This window comes from Hyaena hyaena, unplaced genomic scaffold (assembly GCF_003009895.1).
Source record: "Hyaena hyaena isolate Hyena2069 unplaced genomic scaffold, ASM300989v1 scaffold_45, whole genome shotgun sequence".
In the NCBI taxonomy this organism is placed as follows: domain Eukaryota; kingdom Metazoa; phylum Chordata; class Mammalia; order Carnivora; family Hyaenidae; genus Hyaena; species Hyaena hyaena.
In genome coordinates, this window is record NW_024080677.1 from 2,027,328 (window position 1) to 2,049,351 (window position 22,024).

The 22,024-nt window shown below is 53.1% G+C and overlaps 1 protein-coding gene and 2 long non-coding RNA genes across 11 annotated transcripts in view; 2 read left to right on the plus strand and 1 right to left on the minus strand.

The window, feature by feature from the left end:
• The window catches only part of XXYLT1 (xyloside xylosyltransferase 1), a 167,683-nt gene that overhangs the window by 39,483 nt on the left and 106,176 nt on the right, over positions 1-22,024 (minus strand). The window lies entirely within an intron of this gene.
• LOC120230655 lies at positions 1,295-7,174 on the plus strand. Of its 2 annotated transcripts, none has more exons than XR_005528104.1 (3): positions 1,295-1,512; positions 5,525-5,574; positions 6,952-7,174. It is a non-coding gene; the product is annotated as an uncharacterized LOC120230655 (long non-coding RNA). The 2 variants fall into 2 exon arrangements; XR_005528105.1 differs by lacking the exon at positions 6,952-7,174 and adding an exon at positions 6,563-6,668.
• LOC120230654 lies at positions 14,317-20,176 on the plus strand. Its single transcript, XR_005528103.1, has 4 exons — positions 14,317-14,620; positions 16,025-16,283; positions 18,735-18,957; positions 19,774-20,176. It is a non-coding gene; the product is annotated as an uncharacterized LOC120230654 (long non-coding RNA).

Genomic DNA, 22,024 nt, shown 5'->3' on the forward strand with positions numbered 1-22,024 from the left:
AACAAAACAAAAACATAAAACAAAAACTGAGACAAAGTGAATGCCTACCAGTGTAAGAATGAATGAATAAAATATGGACTGTCCCTTCCATGGAATAAAAAGAATGAATAGGTAGCATTTGAGTTGACTTGGAGGGACTTTTCTATGGAGAACGGATGAACGAGAAAAGCAATATGCAGTAAATATGACTAATATCCCATTTTTATAACACCATGTCTTATTTTACAAAGCTTGTACACATAGCAATGTTTATGTGTGTTGGAGAACTGTACAATTCTTACAAGCATAAACAGAAGTATGGAAGGATTCCAAGTTATCACAATGAGTTATTTAGTGTGGTGCTCACACAGGGAAGCGAGGGAAATAAACAAAACCCACGCACGCACGCACACGCACCCCCATCCCTGCGCCAATGAATGACGAATGATGAGAAGGTCACAATGTGGGGAATGCTTGCTGTCCTCTAGTCCACACTTCTGGCAGAGTCCTGCTCTGCCAGGCTGCTGTTTTCAGCCAACGGCTCCTACTGCCTGTGAGGTATGAATCTGGAAGTTTGATGCCATGCATTCTTTCCTCTACCAGGAGTCCACCAGAACTGCCACCAGTGATGACAGCAAGATGCACTTCAACTCAGCTCTTCTCTACAGAAATCACTGAGGGCCTTTTGGCTACCATCCTCATAACTACCCAGGGAGACTGAGGCTGAGACCAAAAGCATGGGCCCCACGTGGTGAGGGTGGTCAGTGGCCTGCTCTTTCCCTGATCGTCGTCTTCTTTTGGGGTGCCTCCCCAGGGCCCCGTTCCAGATTGGCTCAGAAAGTCCCATTTCTCCCTGGGGACAGCTGTCTCTAAGTGGCCACGATCACGGGCCAAAAGTATAAAGGGAAACGATGGTCTCATTTCCCACTCAGGGCTAGAGTTGCCATTCCCTGGACCCCATGTCTCAGCCTGCCCATCAGAGGAATGGAACTTTCCAGAGAAAATTCACTCTGCTCAGGACAACATACTCTGTTTTCTGTTTCTTGTACGGAGTTCCTTTTTTACACTGTGCTGAATTTCAGCTACCTTAAAGCCTCTACCCTCAGATACAAGTCCTACCCCCGGAGCCACAAGGAACAAGTGTATTTCCTCTCTCGCATGAGGACGGCGATAATGTCCCCCGCTCCACCATGTTTTCTCTTATCTTGACTAAACATCCCCATTTCCTTTGACTGGTGCTGAGCATACATCTCGGGCATTTCCTGATGGCGGGTCCAGTTGTCACTCCTCCAGTGCAACACGATGATCTCGAGAGGATACAGGCTAAGACCCCAAATGTCCAAGCCCTGTACCATCTCTAGCGGGATGGAGATACGGGCAGGATGGGGAGGAAGGCGCTCCCAAAGCCGGCCCCGTTTGCTCAAGAGCCCTGCTGTGAAGAATGCGAAAGAAGCCCGCCGCTGCTGTGCCGACACAGAGGACTGGGCCCAGCATCCACGCCGGGCTCCAGACACCTGTCTGGCCAGGACTTCGGTAAGGAGGGCCACGCAGATCCAAGCCGTGGCAGGAGGATTGGGGAAATGCAACTCAAGAAGGCAAATGAACACCTTGGCTCCCCTACAAATGTCTCCAAAGGGCGGTGGGCTGTGGTGGGGGCGCAATTCAGAATGAACCAGTTCAGAACTGGAGAGACCTGGGCCTGGAGTGCGTAGGCCGCAGTCCTGGAAATAGCTTTGAAGACAAAGACAGTAGGGGGTCCACAGTGGTTTAGAGTTTCCAAAGGAGCTGAGGTAGCTGCTTGAAGGATGGGCCTTGAAGGACGAGTCTTAGCAGGGTTCTAAGGGCGCGCTGTGTTCACAGAGGCTGTCAGCTGTTAGCGGAGTAACACTGGATGCATCATTTCTGTGCTTTGAACCTGGGTTTTGTCTCTGAGGGGCATGGAGGTTAACATCTACGTAATGAAACAGAAATAAGGGTCCGATAACAGGCATTACTACGCACAGGATGGATTGGTGCACAGAGAGGACTTTATTCATCCTGCTGAGGGTAGGCAGCTGAAGGTGGGTCTGGAAAGAGAGTTGCGTAGCTCATCACAAGGATGAAATTTCGCTATCTCTGGGTCATGGCCACTGAGCCACTTCCCACGACATGATGAAAAGAACGGCCTAGGGGCACCTGGGTGGCTCAGTCAGTTAAGCATCCCACTTCGGCTCAGGTCATGATCTCATGGTTCGTGGGTTCGAGACCCACGTTGGGCTCTGTGCTGACAGCTCAGAGACTGGAGCCTGCTTCCGATTCTGTGTCTCCCTCTCTCTCTACCCCTCCCTGTCTCAAGCTCTGTCTCTCTCTGTCTCAAAAATAAATAAACATAAAAGAAAGAAAAGAACAGCCTAGAAACCGAGTGAGAACTAGAGGCTATTACCAGTGCAAATATGGCCCACGTGGAGGAGGAGAGGAGAAGGAGCCTGACGCTGGGGGGAAGGCTCCAGAGACATTCCACCACAATCAGCTGGATGCTCCCAAAGGAGGGGAGGCCTCCAAGGGGCCAGCCAGCCGTTTCATCCTCGCTCCCCGCTCCCCGGAACAATGCTGAGTCTCCTGAATGCCTCTTTGTTCCATTCGGCACGAAAATCACAAACATTTTTTAACTACCCTGTATTTTTCTAGCTGTTTTTGTTCTTTTCTCAAAGGTCCTAAGATCACAGAAAGGCTTCCAAGCACAATAAACCTGCTCTGCACTTGAAGCAACAACACTGAGGGTTTCTGGTTGAAGGAGGGAAGGCCAGGAGGGGGGCCAGGGGTTCTTGTCCCCAAGCTCCCCCGGGACAGGAAGGTCCCACTGCGTCCACAGGATTCCTGCACGATGACTGGGGCACTTGCCACATTCATTTCTCCAGGATCAGATTCCAGGCACTGCACACGTGGTCTCTCTTTTCCCTCCGGAAAGGAGGAGCTGAGATGTCTACCTTCTGAGGCCTACCCCTCGGCCTCAGGGAGGGGATGGTCTGACTGAGAAGGACACAGCCCAGACGGGCAGCGCAGGGCCTCACCCCTCCCACTCTGACGCTGCAGCTGTCCCATCATCCTGGGGTGCCTTCCCTCCAATGCCACCACTGCCCCCTGCTGCTCAGATGCCCCCACAAAAGCCACAGGCAGGGTGGGCTTGGGAAAGAGCTTCGGACCGTGTGTGGAATCCTAGCTCCACACTTCCTGGCTCAGAGGCTGGTGCTGAGTGAGCGTGCAACCGGTCCGTGCTTCAGTCGTCTCATCTGGAAAATGGGGGTGATACTAATAATGATGACTGCAGAATTGCGGTGACGGTGAAAGAACATTCCACGAAGGTCCTTAGCAGGGTGCCTGGCACAGGGTGCACCCCAACAGGCGTTACCATTAGTACCAACAGAAGCTCAAACATCTCTGCGTTGCTCTGAGTTCCATGGGCTCCACTATTATTTCTCCAGGGTTCTCAGAGGAGTCGGGGCCCATGAACTAAAGCCAAAGTAGCAGCTGCTTTCATCGTTCTGCTTTCACTCAGGATTTCCATTCTCTGCGGCTCGGTGAGCGCCTACGAGGTGGGGTCCTGGAGGGCAGGACAGGTGAGAGCCTTCAGGGTGCTCGTGGAACTGAGAGGATGCAGAGAAGGTGTGTGGGTGGGGGTGGGGGGTGAAGGCCTGGGCAGGCACAGCTCCTCACACCAAGTCTCTTCTCCGGCCCCTGTTCCGGGGGGTCAGGGCTCTCGGGACTTGCTTCCCAGAGCCCCCCCCCCCCCATGGGTCCTGGGCAGCGCTCCCCTGTTCTGTGTGCTTTGCAAGGGGGTGGCCCCGGCTGAAGCTGGCCTACTGCCACCTCCTCCCTTGAGCCCCTCCCCCTGTGGCCTGAACACTGGGCAACCAAGGCACCCTCAGCTCAGCCAGCACCTGCCCTTAGAGACCCCACACGTACTGGAAGTCTCACCGTGCCACGCACAGGCCTTGGAGTTACCCAGAAGACCTAAGGCCACCAAGCCAACATGTGACCGTCTTTCCACCTGAGGGCGTGGGCAACCCTCCTCGCAGCCCAGCCTGGGCCCTGTCTCGCTGCATCTCCCTAAGGTTCTGGGCAGAAAGGCGGCCAACTACTATCCCAGCTTGATATTTAAAACAGAAAAGTTAGGAGAAAAGAGGTTCCCTCTGGTGCAGAGAAGAGGCCCGGAAAGCCCGGGTCCCTGCGTCCAGAACAGATGAAGCGACATCCGGGACTGCCTGGCTTGCCCCATCTCTGCCCCTTTACCTTCCCTGGGCCCTCACCCCCGAGATCCCATAGAGCACAGCTGCCCGGGGCATTCGCTCCTCTGCTGAAGAGCCCCTGAAGGCTGCTTGGCTACACAGCCTCCACTCACTGTCCCATCTTATCTGTCCCTGCACCTCACTGTAAAACTGGAATGTTCTCTGCCCCTTAAACCTGCTCCATACTTTCTAACCACTGGTCCTGGGTCGGAGAACAAAACCCCAAACTGGAAAGGCAGAAGGCTCTGCAGGAAAAACAGGGAAGGGGTGACGGGCGGCACATGCTTCATCCTAGCTCAGCCACCAGAAGGTCCTGTGACTGCGGACAAGGGCCACCCCTGTCTAGGCCTTGATGTCCTCATCTATAAATAGTCGGTGCTGGGCCCAGTCATCTCTAAAGCACTTCTAGCACTGAGAGTCCGCGAGCAACCCCAGCCTCCAGGGCCTTGGATGTCATCGCCCCACTCCACACAGATGGGTTCCGCCCCCTGGCCCTGGCCCCGCCCCATCCCCTCCCCCCCTACCCCTGCCCTCCAGGCTCCAGGGCAAGGTGGAAATGCCTTCTCAGGACCTAGCCAGAAAGTACCCTATGCCCCAGCACCCCACAGCCAGGCCCAGCAGAGCCCGACAGGCTGTAAAGGGCTGGTTCCAGTGGAGTCTAGTCTGTCCGAGGGGACAGGGGACTGAACAGACGACAGCCAGCACTAATCACCACAAATGAGCAGAGAGGCTGAGAGAAGGAGGGAGGAGGCCCAGCTCCTGCACCTCCAGCTTCTTGCTGGCGCACAACAAACCCACCTCACAGCCCCCTAGGTCTAAGAGCCAGGACAGGTGTGTGCTACCCCTGGCATCACAGAGCCACAGGGGCGAAAGGACATCTGGGGTCCGAACCTCACGGTGCCTGGGACCGTCTGCAGCACTCCCAGAAAGAGACACGCTTGCTGTGCTGATGCAGCGGGATGGGCTGGGAAGGACATGGGGCCGTGAGCCAGGAGGCCTGGGTACTGGCCCGGCTCTGCCTCGAACCAGCTGGGTGACCTTGAAAGAGTCACTTTTCTCTGGTCTCATTTTCCTACACTGAAAAATGATGGAGTTGGAGGAGATGATTTCTGTGTTCCCGGGCAGCTGTGACATTCTGTAATTCTACTAAATGGGAATGAGAATCAGATCTAATCAGCTAGAACTAATTCAACCAATATTTTTAGGTACCTCTAACTTGCAAAAAAAAAAAAAAATCCTTTTTTTTTTTTTTTTTTTCTGAATGGCTGGGGATGCTACAGAGCAACCTTGGAGAGAAGAGTGGAGGGGGCCCACCCACCCATCACAACAGGTAAGTGCTCCCTCACCCCAGCATAAGGGGCTTGCCGGCAAGCCCACCACCTCTGAGCTGATAGAATTAGAGTGGGATTAACCTATATCAATCTTCCCTCCTCCAACTGATGAGGCTTTGGGGATTCTGGGAGAGCGCAGAGATGCCACTGCCTGAGTCATTAACATCTGTAACATATCAGAGCACTCTCCCTGGAACATCTCTGGAAGCAGAAGACAAGTGAGTCCCAAGGGCTGGAAGGCCTGGGTCTGAGGGAGCTCGCTGGCTGAATTATTAATGGGACTCTGAATACGGCTCCAGTTTCCCATGACAGATGGTTTTGCGAGCTGATAGTTCTGAGGCCAATTAAGAATGATTGTGGATTCTGAGGCAGTGGCACCACCAGCGAGTGTCTTAAAATGTCTCCAGAACCCGCTGCAGGAAATGCAGTCAGCCGTCTCCCCGGACACTGGCGTGATAATCGCAAAGGAGGAAGCACAGCCGAGTGCCGCAGGGTCTGAGGCCACTGCCCCACACTGACTTCTGCCCCCCAGCCCAGAGCATCACCAGAGCCCTGAGGACAGAGGGCTAGAGTAGGTCTCTGGCCCCACCGGTTCTGTGGGGTCTCAGAGCCTCAGGAAAATGGGTGCCATGAGACAAAAAGGAATCTGGGTTCAACAAAGCTAGGCCAGATTGTGTACTTTAGGACTTCTGAGGACCTTTACGATGCTCTGGGAACCTAGAAGAGGAAAATAAAATTTACATATTTATATAAAATAATCAGTTTCCCAAACTCATTTCATCATGAAATCCTTTTCTCCAGGACATCTCCTGGATTGGTATTCCATGGAACTCACCTTAAGAAGTGTGGCCCTAGACCAGAGGCCCCGATTTATAGATGAAGAGACAGAGGGCCAGAGTGGTCCCATAGTGAGCCAGAGCACACAGTCCTTCATGCTAAACAGTAATGTTCCAGGTGCTTTAAGGCAAACTCCACTTCTTTCTCCAGGAGCTGACAAGATACCTGGGGGCTGAAATGCTTCTGGGAAAAGTATGGATATGAGTCCAGGCCCCAGGACCCACCTGGAGGGGAATAGTTTGCTGCAATAACAGCAGGAGCGAACCCTGAGACCTTCTGGCTTGGCGCAGAGTAACACTTTTGTTTTCCTGATAATAATCTGCTTAATGTTTTTATTTCTCCCCTGCTAGTCCGTGAACTCTACGGAGCAGGGACCACATCTGTTTTATTCATGACTGTGTCCCCAGCCCCTGGCGCAGGGCCTGCCAAACAGATAGCACTTGGCAACTATTTGCCGACTGATAGACTAACAAGCACATGCCTTATTATCTACTTCCAAGAATCCAAAACACCTTCCAAACGAGTCCTCTTGTTTCCAGATGTAGGAGCCCCATGGAGAAACAGACACGAAGCATTCTTCGGCACCGTGGGGCTGCCCCTGTCGCCTGGGGATGTGGTCAGCCAGGCTCTAGGGGTCTCGGCTCGCACTAGAACTGCCCAAAGTATGGAAGAGGCTGGCTCCAGAAAGGCTGGAGTCTCAGCCAGAGCTGGAACGACCTTTTCTGGATGTAAGCCACATCTGCATTTCCTATCAATGACGTAGGGTGAGCAAGGCAGCCTTGAGTTATGTGAAATATGGCGGGGAAAACAGATGCAGTACGAATCAATGGCATCCCAGCTTATTTTAGGCCAATCCCAGGGTCCATTCACTTATTACACATTTACTAAGTAGTCACTCATGAGGAGGGGGTTGGAAAAAAGAACCCGGTGCCTGCCTTCAAGAGGCTAATAGCCTAGAATGAGATAAAAGATGGATAGAGAAATAACAATGTAACAAGGCAGGCAGTGATGTCAGAGATATACAGATAAACTCTTCCCGAAGAACAGGATAAGAAGCACGATTTTGACAGAAAGTTGCAGAGGTATTAAATTTGGGTCCTGAAAAGTGATGCTTTAGGCCTCTGCCTCTCCCAAAACTTTGGCCAGAACCGTCCCAGAAAGGCGAGGGATGAGGTGAAGGGGAGGGCAGCCTGGAGCTGGGCTCCTTTCATTCCCATCTCTTTCCTCCGGGGCTCAGGAGTGAGTCAGGAAGCAGCCCGTGGAATGGGAGGGTCTTCAGCGGGACTGTCCACAGAAGGGGGGCAGGTGGGAACACGCAAGCTGGGGTGGGGTGGAGGACGAGGGGCAGAGCTCAGGGCGAGCAGCGGGGACTGTGCCCGCTATCCTCCAGGCCACCTGAGTCAAACCTCTTGAGGCGGGCGCGATCCCCAGGCAGGGCCCCAGCGGTCAACCCTGGGCAGTGCCAGATGGTCCTCAAGCTTCCCAGTGCAAGTCATTCCAACAACGTGAAGAAATCACACTGCTTTGCAGCTGAAATCTCGCCTGAAATAAACTGAAGCGTCTATGATCAGAATGTGCAGCCGGGAGTGGGATCAGACCTAAAGGCCCTGGTGGTGCCCATCTGGCCCATCTGGTGGGGGCGGAGGGGGGAGCAAACCCCAGCATGAGGGAAGTTCCAGGAGTCACAGCAGTTTCTGTCCACACACCTCAGTTTGACGACAGCATGACTAGCCAGGAAAGTGGCCAGAGGGCGGTTGTGGGCAAGACAGAGAGCACCCAGTCTCTGAGTTTTTCCTTTCAGTCCCCGCCGCAGTGGTGTCGTCTCAGAAGGGACAGTGAAAGTGGGAGGCTTGCTTGCTTCTGCTTGGAAGGGTGTCTGGAGATAGAAACAGAAATATGGGGCTCCTGCTCCTTGAGGGTTTAATACAATCATTGGGCCCCATAGGCTAAACCAAGGGTGGCCTTTATTATGAACATGAACACTGAGTACCCATGAATAGGACAGACCCAGGGGAAGACAGGCCTGAGGGGGGCCGGGTGTACAAGGGACACTTTTTCAAGAACTGAATACACCTTCTTGGCCACGTAGGATCCTAGGCTGGACACAGAGGAGAAGGGTCTCAAGCAAGGGCACGTCCATGGTCCCGGCCAGCCCTGAGATGGTGAGAGTGCTGGGTCCACAGTTCTCTGTGGGTTGGTTTCTGCCCGTCTCCTGACCGAAGTCCTATGGGATGTGTGTGTGGTAGGGGGAGGGGATGGTTTGGAGTGGAGCCTAAGAAAAGATGACAGTGTGTGAGCTGATCCTAAAAAGCAGGAGAGGAGAGAAAGAGACAGAAAAGAAGGAGAAGCCAACCTAACAGTGCAGTATCAAGAGCTGCTGCAGGCACGGGCGCGCGCTCCAGCCAGGACCCAGACCATGTGCAGACGCCTCTGGGAACTGCCCTCCAAATGGGCGCAAGTTCGGATGGAGCACCCGACCTCCAGTTCCCATGCCCCACGGGTGAGGGCTGCCGTGGGGGCGGCGTTCAACATCCTCTCCCACTTCTGGGCTGGTCACAAGGACGGCAGTGGTGGGGAGGGGTCCCAAGGCCAAGACACCGTAGCTGCAGCTGAAGCAGGAGCTGACCGCCATGGTATGTATCACCTGTTTCACTACGTATCTTCCCCTTCCTGGCCTCGAAGAAACTAACTGCTGAGCGAAGTCTTCAATCAGAGCAACTAAAATATCTTAGTTTTTACTTGCTCTTCCTACATCTTTTACATCTTTTATTTATTTATTTTTTATTTTAACATCGCCTAGCTCTCCTTTATCAGACGCCACCTTAAAAATCTTTGCCAAGTACGTGGGGGCTAAGGGAAAATAAACACACAGGTACGTAAATAAACAAGTCAATCAATAAATACAATTTAAATAGAAACAGACACACAAATAAACACGATTTAAATCAATCCATCAAACTCTGTGAATTAAAATTGTGATTCAAGCAACCTCTCGCAAGCTCACGGCAGCCCTGGAGACCACTTCGAAAGCCACCAGGGAGTACCGCAAACCACATGTAGGAATTCTGCTCGGAGAATGAAAACTCCCAACGGTGACTGATGGCCACATCATTCACACTCACACACACACACACCCTCCAGAAGCTTATTTTTGAACTTCTCTTTGTCACAGACCTTCCCTGAGCAAGCCCGTGTGGCTTTCTTTTTCTTTTCTGTCTTTCAAGCGAGTCGTGTTCTACTCCTAATTCACGACGTGCAGCCTGAGGCAGGGTAAGAGCTGTCCGGGCCCGGCCCCAGGAAGCCACACCAACAACGTGGGCAAGGGCTCAGGCGTGTGTTCACCCGCCCACCCCCTTGACACTGGGTGGGCCTGTGGATGCAGACACGGAGAGAGCTGAGAGCGCCCTGCCAAAGGCACGACAGAGGTCGCCTCCCCGCTGGGAGCGAGATGGGTCATCTGCTCTGCATTCACTCCGTGAACATGCATGGGGACTGTGTGCCAAGCGTTGTGTCGAGTGCTGGAGACATACAGGGGACAGAAGACACAATTCTCCCTCTCCAGGAAGGAGCTCACGGATTTGCACCGGACCCTCCGACTCTGACATTCCTCGGTGCTGGGACGGCCTTGGCAAAGGCCGCACAGGACACAGCGAGCTCCAGGGAAGGAAGCGCGCAGGGACGGAATGTCCATGCTAAAGAGGGAGGGGAGGTGGCGGAGCAGGCAGCCAGGCAGCATCCCTCTCCCTGCCCTCAGTCAGGTGCCAACCATGCCCTCGCTGGAGCAGCACAGTTTAACGACAACGCTGTGCCGTCTGCTGCCGCGGCCTCTCAGGAGGCCTCGTTCCGCCCTGGTCGCCCCTCGTGGCAAGGGATGTGATTTTCCTGTTTGGGTGTGATGCGATGAACATGCCGTACGGCCCGGGGACCGAAAACCCTCAGAGAGAAGCAGAAAGAGCCCTTTCAGCTTCCTGTGCAGCGCTCTGCAACTCGGGTATGGCGGCCGGCGGCGGGACCACATTACAGAAAGTTCTCCCTGTGGGTTTTCTGAACGAGGCTAAGAAATTAAATGAAGAGGGCGCCTGGGTGGCTCAGTCGTTAGGCATCTGACTTCAGCTCAGGTCATGATCTCATAGTTCGTGAGTTCAAGTCTCACATCGAGTGAGCACGAGCCCTGCTTTGGGTAAAACACGAGCCCCAGTATAGCCTCACTTATCTCTCTCTCTCTTTCACTCTCTCTGTCTCTCTGTCCCTTGTGGGATTCTCCCTCTCTCTCTGCCCCTCCCTCTCTCTTTCAAAGACATTAAAATTAAAATTAAATGAAGAGGGCCTGAGAACTACAGGTGGGGAGAAATGTGAAGTACCGGGATGGGGAGCACCTTCTGGAAGATCTGATTTACAAAAAGCCTTTTCCAACACAGCTCCCCAGTAAATCCAAATGTCCAGAGATTAGTGCCCAAAAGGCCTTGGGAAGGCGGGCACAATGCCAAAATGGAAAGCTAAGCCCCTGGAATTCTCTGGACAGATGATCAGAAATCAATTCGGAAGCATCTCTGAAATGATCATGTAAAGCATCGAAAGGGGTCATCATGCAAATGTGTCACCTCCCACCACGAAGAACGTCAGGGTATCAGAGCTGGAAGGGAGCTTAAAGACAAGTAAACCTACCCCCTTGAATAGACAGTTAGTGAACTTGGGGTTCAGAGGAGTGAAACAGCCTGGCGTGCAGGAGCCCCGGGCCCACGAAGGCCTGCGAGCCGTGACAGGGCCAGTGAAGGCAGACTGCGTGTGGCCACGCTGCTGGCTGATTCGGGAACACCTGCCACTTTCTGGCACGTGGTCCAGGACCGGCCGCTCAGCGAAGCTCTCCCCAGGAGGCAAAGGGCCAACCAACACCCGTGTAGCGGCCAGTGCCTCCTAGCGCACACACAGGCATCGCCGCCTACTAGGGTGTCCACGCCAGAACCCTGAGTGGCATCCTTGACCTAGTGCCCCATCCTCCTGCTACTTATCCCCCTTACACCTCATCCCCACCCCAGGCATTCATGCCTTCACTCCTCTGCAATCTGATCTCCGTCATGCAGCCGACTTGACCTTCCAAAAGGTAAAGTGAAACCGAGCCTTCCCACCCTGCCCCGCTCTACAAGATAAGTCCAGACGCCGTGCGTGGCTTGCGAGGCGCTCCGTGCCTGATTCTCACCCTGCCCCTCTCGGCACCCTGGATCGAACTCTCACAGCTCCCCGAAGAAGCCCGATGCTGCCTGTGCAGCTCTCTTGACCAAATATCCGTTTGTCCTGGTCAACTCCTGCCTGTCTTCTGATAAGTCACTTCTTCCTGAACCCTTCCCTGATTACCCTTGGTTGAGTTCAGGGCCCCATCAAGGGGTCAGTCGAGCCCCCCATCATAATACGGTTCCATTAGTTGCTTACTTGAATGTTTTCCCCACTGCACCATAAGCTCCTTGACAGAGGAGACTTTTATTTCTGTCTCTTAGAATCTAAAACACTGGTACACAATATGTGTTTGCTGTGAAAGAATGACCGGCTGACGGAAGGAAGGAAAGCAACCAAACACTAAAAGATGAGTGAGCTGTCTTGTCCCAGTGGCCAACAGAGAAATCCAAACGCAAGCCAAGTTATTTTAATTCTCTGGGAAAGTAAAAGGGCAGCTAAGTCATAAAAATGAAATAAAATTCTTCATCCTTAAAAAAGTGACCTTATACAAGGTCTGTCAGTACTTACGCTTCTTCCATTCTGGAAAAAACACTGTGTGGGGGTAAGGAGGTAGCATTAAAAGATGCCTCCTTCCATGAAAACCAGACTTTAGCAAACACGGAAGCGTATGCTTATACTGCAGCAATATAACTTCTCTTGCCCTTATTTTTGTGGATAACAGCTTTATCGACATATAACTCACCTATAATACAATTCACCTATTCAACGGTTTTTAGTATTTCAGAGTTAGGCAGCTATCACCACAATCAATTTTAGAACACTTTCATCACCTCGAAAGAAACCTTGTGCCTTTCTGCCATCACCCACACAAACCTCCCAAACCCAGCTGCCCAGCCCTTAGCAACCATCTGGGCCTATTCTGGACATTTCATATATAAATGGAAGCACAGAATATGTGGTCTTTTGTGACTGGCTTCTCTCGCTTAGAATGTTTTTAGGTTCATCCAGGTCGTAGCACGTATCAGAATTTCACTCCTTTTCGTAACCAACTAATATTCTATTACATGAATACACCACACTGTGTCAGTAGATGTTGGCTATTATGACTAGTGCTACTGTGAACATCCACGTGCAAGTTTTGGGGCGGGCATATATTTTCAGTTCTGCGGGGTGTATACATAGGAATGGAATGACTGTGTTGTATGGTAACGTGTGTTTAACGTTGTGAGAGACAGCCAGACGGTTTTCCAAAGGGACTGTGCCATTTTATGTTCCCACCGGCAGTGGGTGAGGGCTCCAGCCCTCCACACACTTGCCGTCACCGTTACCGCTGTCCTTCGTTACAGCCATGCAGGGAGGCTGGACTACCTGACTATGGGGGTGAGCTGCATTTCCCTGACAACTGAGGAGGTCGAGCATCTTTTTGTGTGCTTTTTGGCCATTTGTGAACCTCTCTTACCTTTCTTCCAGCCTTTGGGAGTACTCAGTGTAATGCACTCAGTTCCTGGGTGTTGTGGGTAGATCTCCGGGTCCCTCTCTGAGGACGGCTGGGTACAGCTCCAGGATTCCCACAAACAGGTAGGACTCACCCACTATTACCTTCAGAGGGGATTCCAGAGCTGACTTTGAAGGGACAGTGATTCTTGTCAACAGACAGGGACTGTGCAGCCTGTTGTCTTTGTAAGGAGATGGGTAAGGAGGGGTTGGGAGTGAAAGGCACAGAGAAGAGTAAGGATGGACCTTGTTTGCCTTCAAGGGCTTTGCAGTCAAGCTGTGGAAACACCAGAGCAAGAGTAAGTAAATGCGTGAACGGGGCATAAGCAAGGAGCTCTGCGAACAGAGGGGAAGCGAGATGTGATTCCAGCTTGGGGGGCAGTGAGGATCTGGAAGGGCTCCTGCAAGTAGTGGTGCTGGAGCTCAGCTTATAAAACAAGGAGGATTTCAAACAGCAGGACTCGGGGAAGCACATGCCAAGCTAAGGAATCAGCAGGCGCCACGCTTTAGAGGCAGGAAGAGGGGAGCGGAGGCCACGGGCAATCTGCAGCCCCGAACTCAAGGCCGGTGCCTTTGAGAATCTGAGCGAATGCACCAATGCCCACATGTGGTTCACTGTGCATACAGTCTCAGGGTGTGGGGAGGCAGGGGAGTGGAGGGAAATGGGTCTGAAAGATCGGGTTGAAGCCGGAACAAAGGGGGCCTTCACACCACACTAAGTGTGGCTCTGTCTCCCAGGATACATGGAAGGAAGGAGGGCAAGGCTCAAAGTCTGCAGGATCCCCAAGGGTCTGCACAGCTCGGGACCTATAAACGCAGTGCCACAGCCAGGCCCGCAAGTTCTGCAATTGGCACCATTTGGGTGCCACCCTTCGGGTGCACCGTCCGGCCCCCTCCGCTGCAGCCCACCCTCAGAAATGGACACAGAAAGTGTTCCTCCTTATGCTGAGCTGGCCCATCAGCCCGTCCTTTTCCGCTACTGAGAGGAGCAGCCTCTCTCCATCCCGGGCATCTAAAGTACCAGAGAGCCAACCCTCACTCTGCTCCGTCAGCCCAGAATCAGCACCCGGACCAGCTAGAGGTCTCTTCCTCCTTCCCCACCCCCACTCAATTCTAAACGCACGGTCTTCACCCACAAAAGGGACGCACAGGCCACCACCGGCAGGGCATGTGCTCTGACTCACTGTCCGCGAGGCAGGTGGAGTTTCAGTCCCAGTCTTACGTTGCATCAACACCTTGCAGGCAAGGGCAGGCCGTGGCTTTGCAGCTAGCTGCCCCAGGGCAGACTCAGACGCGTAGCACCTGGCCAGCTACAGCATGGCTATTTTTGCAACTACAGCAACAAGCACTCATCAACAGTCACAAGGAATGGCTGTGAATCTGCTGCAGCAAGAACGTGCGTCTTCAGAAAGCTCTACCCCACCTGTAAGAAGACACGATCCCGGCTCTTTCCTCCACTGAGGCCACAGGTCAACGGAGCAGCAAGGGTCCAAAGTGAGAAATGGGAAGCTCCTTCCAAGAAGACCGTTCCCTGAGCACCAGGTGGGTAAGGCCAGGGTGGGGGGTGGGGCCAGGGTGGGTGGTTAGGGCCGGGGTGGGTGGTTAGGGCCGGGGTGGGGGGTGGGGTCGGGGAAGGCAGGCAGGAGGCGGGTGACAGAACTGTACAGTAAGTGTTTACCAACGGCCCCAACACACGCAGACTATTTTTCCCACAAGGGATCCAACACTGCGATGCAGTAAAGAGTGAATTGGACTATGCCTGAGGCTTGGATCCTACATTTTCTAGTTTTGTGACGTCGGGCAAATTCTGTAAAATGGGGACACGATCCCTCCCAGCTCCCCCCTAAGGGGTTCAGTGAGTAGATGCGACAATAAAGCAGAGGCCCAGGCAGGTGGCCAGCATCTGGGAGGACCATCGGGAAGATGCTGGGAGCCAGCCAGTGAGACTGGGGGAAGCCTGGAAGGGCCTCACTCTTAAGCAACTAAGGAACCCGGTGGAGCAAGGGCAGCAGACACTCAGGAATGGAGGCCAAGGCTAGAGCCTGGCTGTTGGGCCAGAAGGCTAGAGGCTGAGGTCCTGTCTGGCACTGGTCTGGGGGCCATGTCTACACCCTGAGCCTGGAGGGCCTGCGTGTGAAGGGGGTCACAGACAAAGCATGCACGAGGCCCCTGGGCCAGCTCACACTGAGGGGGTGAAGGCAGATGTGGGCAGCCGAGGTGTTAAAAGCAGCTGGCTTCAACTCCCCTCTCCAGGCTTACTCCCCGCCCCCGCCTGGTGTAGCCCGGCTCTAGCCAGACTGCCCTCTTTCTCGGCCCTTCACCCAGCCCTGCCCTCTCTGGCCTCTGTCTCACTCCAGCTGTCCCTTCTGCAGGGAAGGGCCTTCCTACAGTCTCAGCTTCGGGATACCCTGTTCTCTCCCACCCCAATCCGTCACTGTCTTCACCCCAATGGCCCCGAGGGCAGCAGGTCTGTGTCTGATTCTTTCTGCATCCGCAATGCCCAGTGGTGCCTCAACAGAGTGGGCCCCACCAGGATGCGCTAACACACACCAGCCACTCAACTGTAAGGAAGAGATAGAAAATGAGCCACACGGGTCCCTGGCACCTGTCACGTGACCACACATTCCAGGTCAGAGCGTCAGCCGCGAGCTGGGTTGAGCGGTGGCACGGGGGCCCCCAGGGAATGGGGTGGCATCCCCTGTGGGTTAGCGAAGACGATGGCTGTAAACCCCGAAATGCGGAGTGGCTGATTCTCAGGGGCTGTGCGGCCAATGTGTGCCCTCAGTCCTGTGTCTGAACAGCTCCCAGGGCCACCAGACCCAACCCTTCATTATCCTCTCAGAAACGCAGACCCCACCCCCACCCCCGCCTCGCCCCCAGGGGACAGACTGAGAGGCTCACAGGTGACTATACCAAGTCACGTTCAGGACGGCCTTCCTTCTGTAGGGGCTGGACAGTCACAGAGAAGGAGAAGCCTGGAGCCCGTCAGCGCCACCACGCACAGCCAGGGGACAGGGCAGCAGAGTGATCGGGAGCGGGTTTGAACCTAGGTTTGCACCCAGGCTCTCCATTTACGGGTTGTGACACCCTGGGCACCAGTTTTTCCTTACCTGAGATGGGCATGGAAACAGTTTTAACCTCATGGAGCCGGAGTAATGAAACATCTGAACACTATGAAGAGTGCTTGGTCCATGATGCACATTCAGTAAGTATAAATTCTCATTATTCTCATTATTATTACAACGTATATTTCTGTTCTCCACTAATTTAAACTGCAACAGACGAGGGGCGCCGGGGTGGCTCAGTCAGTTAAGCATCCGATTTTGGCTCAGGTCATGATCTCAGGGTTCACGGGTTTGAGCCCCCCATCAGGCTCTGTACTGACAGCTCAGAGCCTGGCGCCTATGTCAGATTCTGTGTCTCCCTCACCCTCTGCCCCTCCCCCCGCTAGCACTCTGTCTCTGTCTCAAAAATAAATAAAGATTTTTTAAACATTAAAAAAAAAAACTGCAACAGAGGAAAACAAGGTTTTGGAGTCACTAACGTCAGCCCTCACTGAGGAGCTGATGAATGAGCCTTCCTGATGCACGACATCAGAACTGAAGAGCTAAGGAATGATATCGCATCTCTCCACTATTTGTTCACTTGGAGATTTGCAGCTGCCTCCCACCATCCAGGAGAGCCCGAGGATGGTGAGCGCTTCAAGCCTAATAATAAACACGATCTTCCAGAAATGCATGCAGCACTTTAAGGTTGACTCATATCTTTAAACACCTCTCTGAGGACACACGATACGACTCTCATGTTACCACTGAAAAAAACTGAAGGAAGATTTTAATTCAGTTTGCTAAATTTCATGCATACTTCTGTTTCTATCAAACTGGATATTGTGATGAATGGGATTTTCTAGGGAATAAGGACACAAGTAGCCACGTTCTATAAACCGAGCCTTCTGCTTGAGTTCTACAGAAACAGAATGCGACGGCTTCGTATCCGGAAAGAGCTGCCTGCAGTGGTTGGGGGGGTGGGGGGGCAGGTGCACACCAGCACCGTCTGGGAGGCTGGAGGAATGAAGGTGTGCACACGAGGCGTCAGGGGGGTCAAGGAGCATGAGACGGGGAGGAAGAGGTGCTAAAGCTCCCATTGGAGGGACAGGCAGCTACCAGGCTGTGAACCTCTGATGAAGAGTGGAAAATTCATGGTTCCTGAATGACACCAGAGTCACAGCAGCCATATCTGCAGGTGGACAGCTCTGTCGGCTCTGCGGAAGGAAAAGAAGAGTAGAACTTTTTTCCCAAAGTAGCAAGAAGAAAAAGCGTTGGCACGTCCAACAGGAGTCCAGGAGTTAGGAAAGAAAGGTGGATGAACACGGAGAAGCTGCCCCGGGAGCCATGGGGTCTATCGGACTCTGAAAGAACGTGCCTGCATCAAGCCAATTCTGGTTTGCCCTCACTTGACGACAGTCCATATTTTAAGCGCCTTGGCTGGGAAAACAAGCGCGGGTGGATGATCTGGTGTTTAACAGGCTCTCAAATGTATATTCTTGGTGGACAGTTACCGGGATGCATGGTACATTTTGGCACAACTGCTTATTTTGCAAATACGCACGGCATTTGTGCCAGATGCTGTTCCAGGCACTTGACAAACACTAACTTATTCAATCCTCACAACCCCCAACCTCGTGAGGAAGTTTCTATTTTACAGAGAATGCCGGCGCACAGTGAGATCAAGCAGCCAGGCCAAGGTCAGGCACGCGCGAGTGCCAAGCTGGCATTCAAACCCAGGCCGTCTGACTCCAGCCCGTGACCGCAGCCTCGCCACTCTGCTGCCTGGTCAGCCACCCTCGGCCCAGTTCTGAGACAGGAAGGAAGTGACCCAGCTTCCCCCCACCACCCCCCCTCCCCGCCGAGAGGCTGGGCCCTTCCTCTTGGCAAGTGCCAGGACCCTCCGCTCCCCAGAACCTCCCAGCAGGCCAGGCTCCAAGGGCCCTAAAAGCCATCACAGAACAACAGCTCTACACCAGAATTCCAAGCACGGAAAGTTCCAGTTTTTCTAAACCCCTGGAGACCAACCCAGGTATACCTCAGAGACATCTAGGGTTTTAATTCATTTTTATTCCAGCATAAAGCTTAATTTTTAGGTGACAATAGAGGCAGTATGTTCTCAAAACAGCCATAGAGAAATCACCCAACGCTATGATCAATGCCCCATGGCCGTGAATTCCAGCTGTCAGGAAGCTCCAGGCAGCAGAGGCCCTTAGAGCCAAGAGATGGGAAAATGCACTGTCTACGCTCGGCGGGAAACCCAGAAGGTAGAGGCCCCCACCCGGACTGGGGGGAAGAGGGAAAGGGCAGCTCTATAGGGCACCATGGTTTGGAAAAGACTGACAGATCTTCTGTCTACGGTCTGTTCTGTCTAGACCTCTGTTCTACGGTCTGAGATGGCCAGGCCAGCCCCTCCGCCAGGAGCCACAGGGAACATCTTGTTTTTCCTTCAGATGCAGATGGGAGAAGACAAGCAAGCAAGGGGGAGGCCACAGCCGGGGCAGTCACTGCTTTCAAGGATTCGCCAGGGGGCTCCCAACATGCTCCAACATTTCCTCCACACACTGGCGGTCCCAAAGCTTTCCTCTCCTGTCTCTTTCTTCTTCTCGCAGCCCCAGACACCCTGAAAACCGGGCTGCTCCCTGCACCCCGAACAAGAACACGAGCCCTGCCGATCACTGCATCATGCTTCTGAGCTGCGTGCACAGGGCGAGGCCGGGGACCGGGCTCTGCTGTGGGTCCACACACGCTGTGTCCCTGCACTGGACAAAGTCAGCCCTCGGGGCGCTGGCTGGGATTCAGGGAAAGCTACGAACTAGGACCCTGGCTTCCCAGGTAAGAAAGGTGTGTCCGCGCAGCCTTCTCCACAGAGGCCTCTTCTTCCAGCCTCTTGGTGCCTGTGCCGAGAGGGGAGCCTGCCGCCCAGATTTCCAACTTGCTGACGTTCAGAAGTGGAATGCCCTTCCTTGGGGGAAGGAGACGTGGTGTGTGTGAGGGAAGGGCGATGGGCCCACACAAAAGATGACTCAAAGGAAATGCGAGCCTCTCTGCAAATCTGAGTATCTGAAGGACTTTCGTGGAGGAAGAGCACATACACATGTTCCACGTGGTCCCGGAGTACAAATCGGGGGGAGGCAGGGAGAGGAATGGGTAGAAACAAGGAAGCTGATTGCTTAAATTTAAAAAAAAATGTTTTTAATGTTTGTTTATTTTTGAGAGACAGAGTGTGAACAGAGGAGGGACAGAGAGAGAGGGAGACACAGAATCCGAAGCAGGCTCCAGGCTCTGAGCTGTCAGCACAGAGCCCGATGTGGGGCTCAAACTCACGGACTGTGAGATCATCACCTGAGCCAAGGTCAGATGCTTAATTGACTGAGCCACCCAGGCGCCCCTGGTTGTTTAAATTTAATATACGGAAAGCATCCCAATGAACATGTCCAAAAATAAAATAATGGGCTGCTTTGGAAGTGGCAAGCTCCCCACTGCAAGAGGTGATCATGCTGAGACCAGGAAAGTCAGGGACGCCCTCAGATGAGGAAAGATGCCCTTCGGTATCTCTCCTCTCTCTGGTGTTCTGTAATTATTTTAACAGAATCTATAACTGTCTGTTAAGGTTAGGAAATATATTTCAATCCATCCTTCTCATTTTAGACAGGAGGAAACCAAGACTGACAGAGAGAATGTGACTTGACTGAAGCCAGCCAGCTCTGTCGCTCTGTCTCCGCACTGAACAAAACTACTCAGAAAGATGAGGAATGCTTGTGCAGAATGTCAGCAAGAGGAGAGAGGCAAGGCGCAGACGGTTCCTATTTCCAAGAGCTGATGACACGCTGCCCACCTGCACACCTCCCTGGGGACCCCAGACTGGCCCTGAACCCAGCCCCCAGGCTCAGCACCAGGAGGCTGAGACTCATGGGAAAGACACTGTAGTAGAAATATGCTGCTTCTGCAATAAACAGCGGGATAGGATTTCTGTAAGTGAAAGGGTAGATACCCAAACTCATCAGATTCAAAGAAATCCACAGTATATGTTTCCTATCATCTTAGGGGGATGCTGGATAGATGGACAGATGGACGGATGGAAGGTAGGCAGGCAGGTGGGAAGGAGAGAAGGAAGGAAGGGAGGGAGGGAGAAGGAAGACAGTACTCTAACACTTCCATATCCATAAGTAAAATTTTAATCCAAATCAGGCTGCAGACCTATGGGGGGGGGGGGAGAGCCCATGCCCTCTAATAACTAAAACCATTCCCTCTCTGGCATATAAGCCCTGAGTAGCCTGCCCGTACACAATTCACACTAAAACCTACACAACGGAAGCTCCCCAGTGATCAAAAGCCTGAAGAAGCAGTCTGAGAACCGACATCCACAAATCTGCTTCATTACACACTCACCACAGCCTCCAGGGACGTTGCTGTACGGTGAGGAAAAGTGATAAAAACCATTCCGCTGGAATGAACATTGGAGAAGAAACCCAGCCTTTGCCAAATGTGACTGTGGACTGTGAGGTAGGAAGGCAGTTTGTGAGGGGTTCAAGCACCAAGGCAGGAACTTGAATGCTCTTCAATGTTTTAATGGAAAGACTGGGATTGCTTTTAACGTGGAAGTATATTCTATGAATCCCCAGAAAATGGGGACTCGGTGACTGTGCGGTGGCTGAGTGTGAAGCTGCAAAACTTCTCCAGGCTAGCTGTTTCTTAACTCAGGAACTATGAAGGCAAGGGCTAGGAGCCATCCACCTAGCATCGTGGGTGCTTGCAGGACAGGCAGAGCACTACGGCCAGGGACCTAGTCCTAGTCCTGACCACGTGACCCCGGGCAAATCTAACCTCTGAGTGCAGTCTCTTCTGCAAAACGGGGATAATGGGGCGCCTGGGTGGCTCAGTCGGTTGAGCTTCCCCATTCGGCTCAGGTCAGGATCTCAGGGTTCATGGGTTTGAGCCCCGCATGGGGCTGTGTGCTGACAGCTAGCTCAGAGCCTGGAGCCTGCCTCGGATTCTGTGTGTGTGTGTCTCTCTCTCTGCCCCTCCCTGGCTCACACTCTGACTCTCTCTGTCAAAAATAAATAAACATTCAAAAGAAGAAAGAAAATGGGGATAACACTACCCGCCTTCCTCCTTGACTGAATTAGCAGGTAGAGCAAACGTAAAAGCAATTTGTAAACCAGCTGAGCACTGTTCAAGCCTAAGGGGATGCAGCACCGTTCTAACCGCTGGCAGGAGGAAAGATGCTGTGTGGGACGCTCATGGCCCACAGCCCACGGGGCGCACCTGAGATGCTCAGGTGTTGGCCATCAGCATGTCTGTCAAAGGGTGTGGGGACTTCATGCTTGGACAAGAAAGACCAAGTGGAGGCCCAAGAAAGTAGATAATTTAGTCTTTGCCTCTGGAACCAAGCGGCGCAGGATGGTAAGATCTTAATCACAAGAGTCTGCATTTGGAAGACGGGTTAGCAAAATGAGAACAGACCCTAGGGAGCAAGTGTCTAGAAGAGGTGGTTAGACTTCAACTTGGTCTTCAGGTCGCATGAGGCTGTCTGTAAGCTCAGGCTCAGCTGCGGGCGGCCCCAGGTCATCCACACGACGACCCCGCGCTGTGGTGCCCGTGTGCACCAGCGAAAGCGCTCTCATGGACAGGCTTGGAGAAGGCGGGGCACAGCAGGGGCCCTGGGGTGGTGAGAGAAAGTGGGCAGAGAGGGAGAAGGTGGGGTGTAACACTTCTGGGGCATGCCGTAGAGTGACACACAGGGACAGGCACATTACAAGGAGAAGCCTGAAACGCTTGAATATCAGTGCTTCAAAAATCCTGGACACCGTAGCGCTGTAAACTGATTTCCGTTTGCAATCTGCAAGACACTACTCATGCCTCCAATCCGGCCACTCTCTACACCTTTGCCATTGGGCTT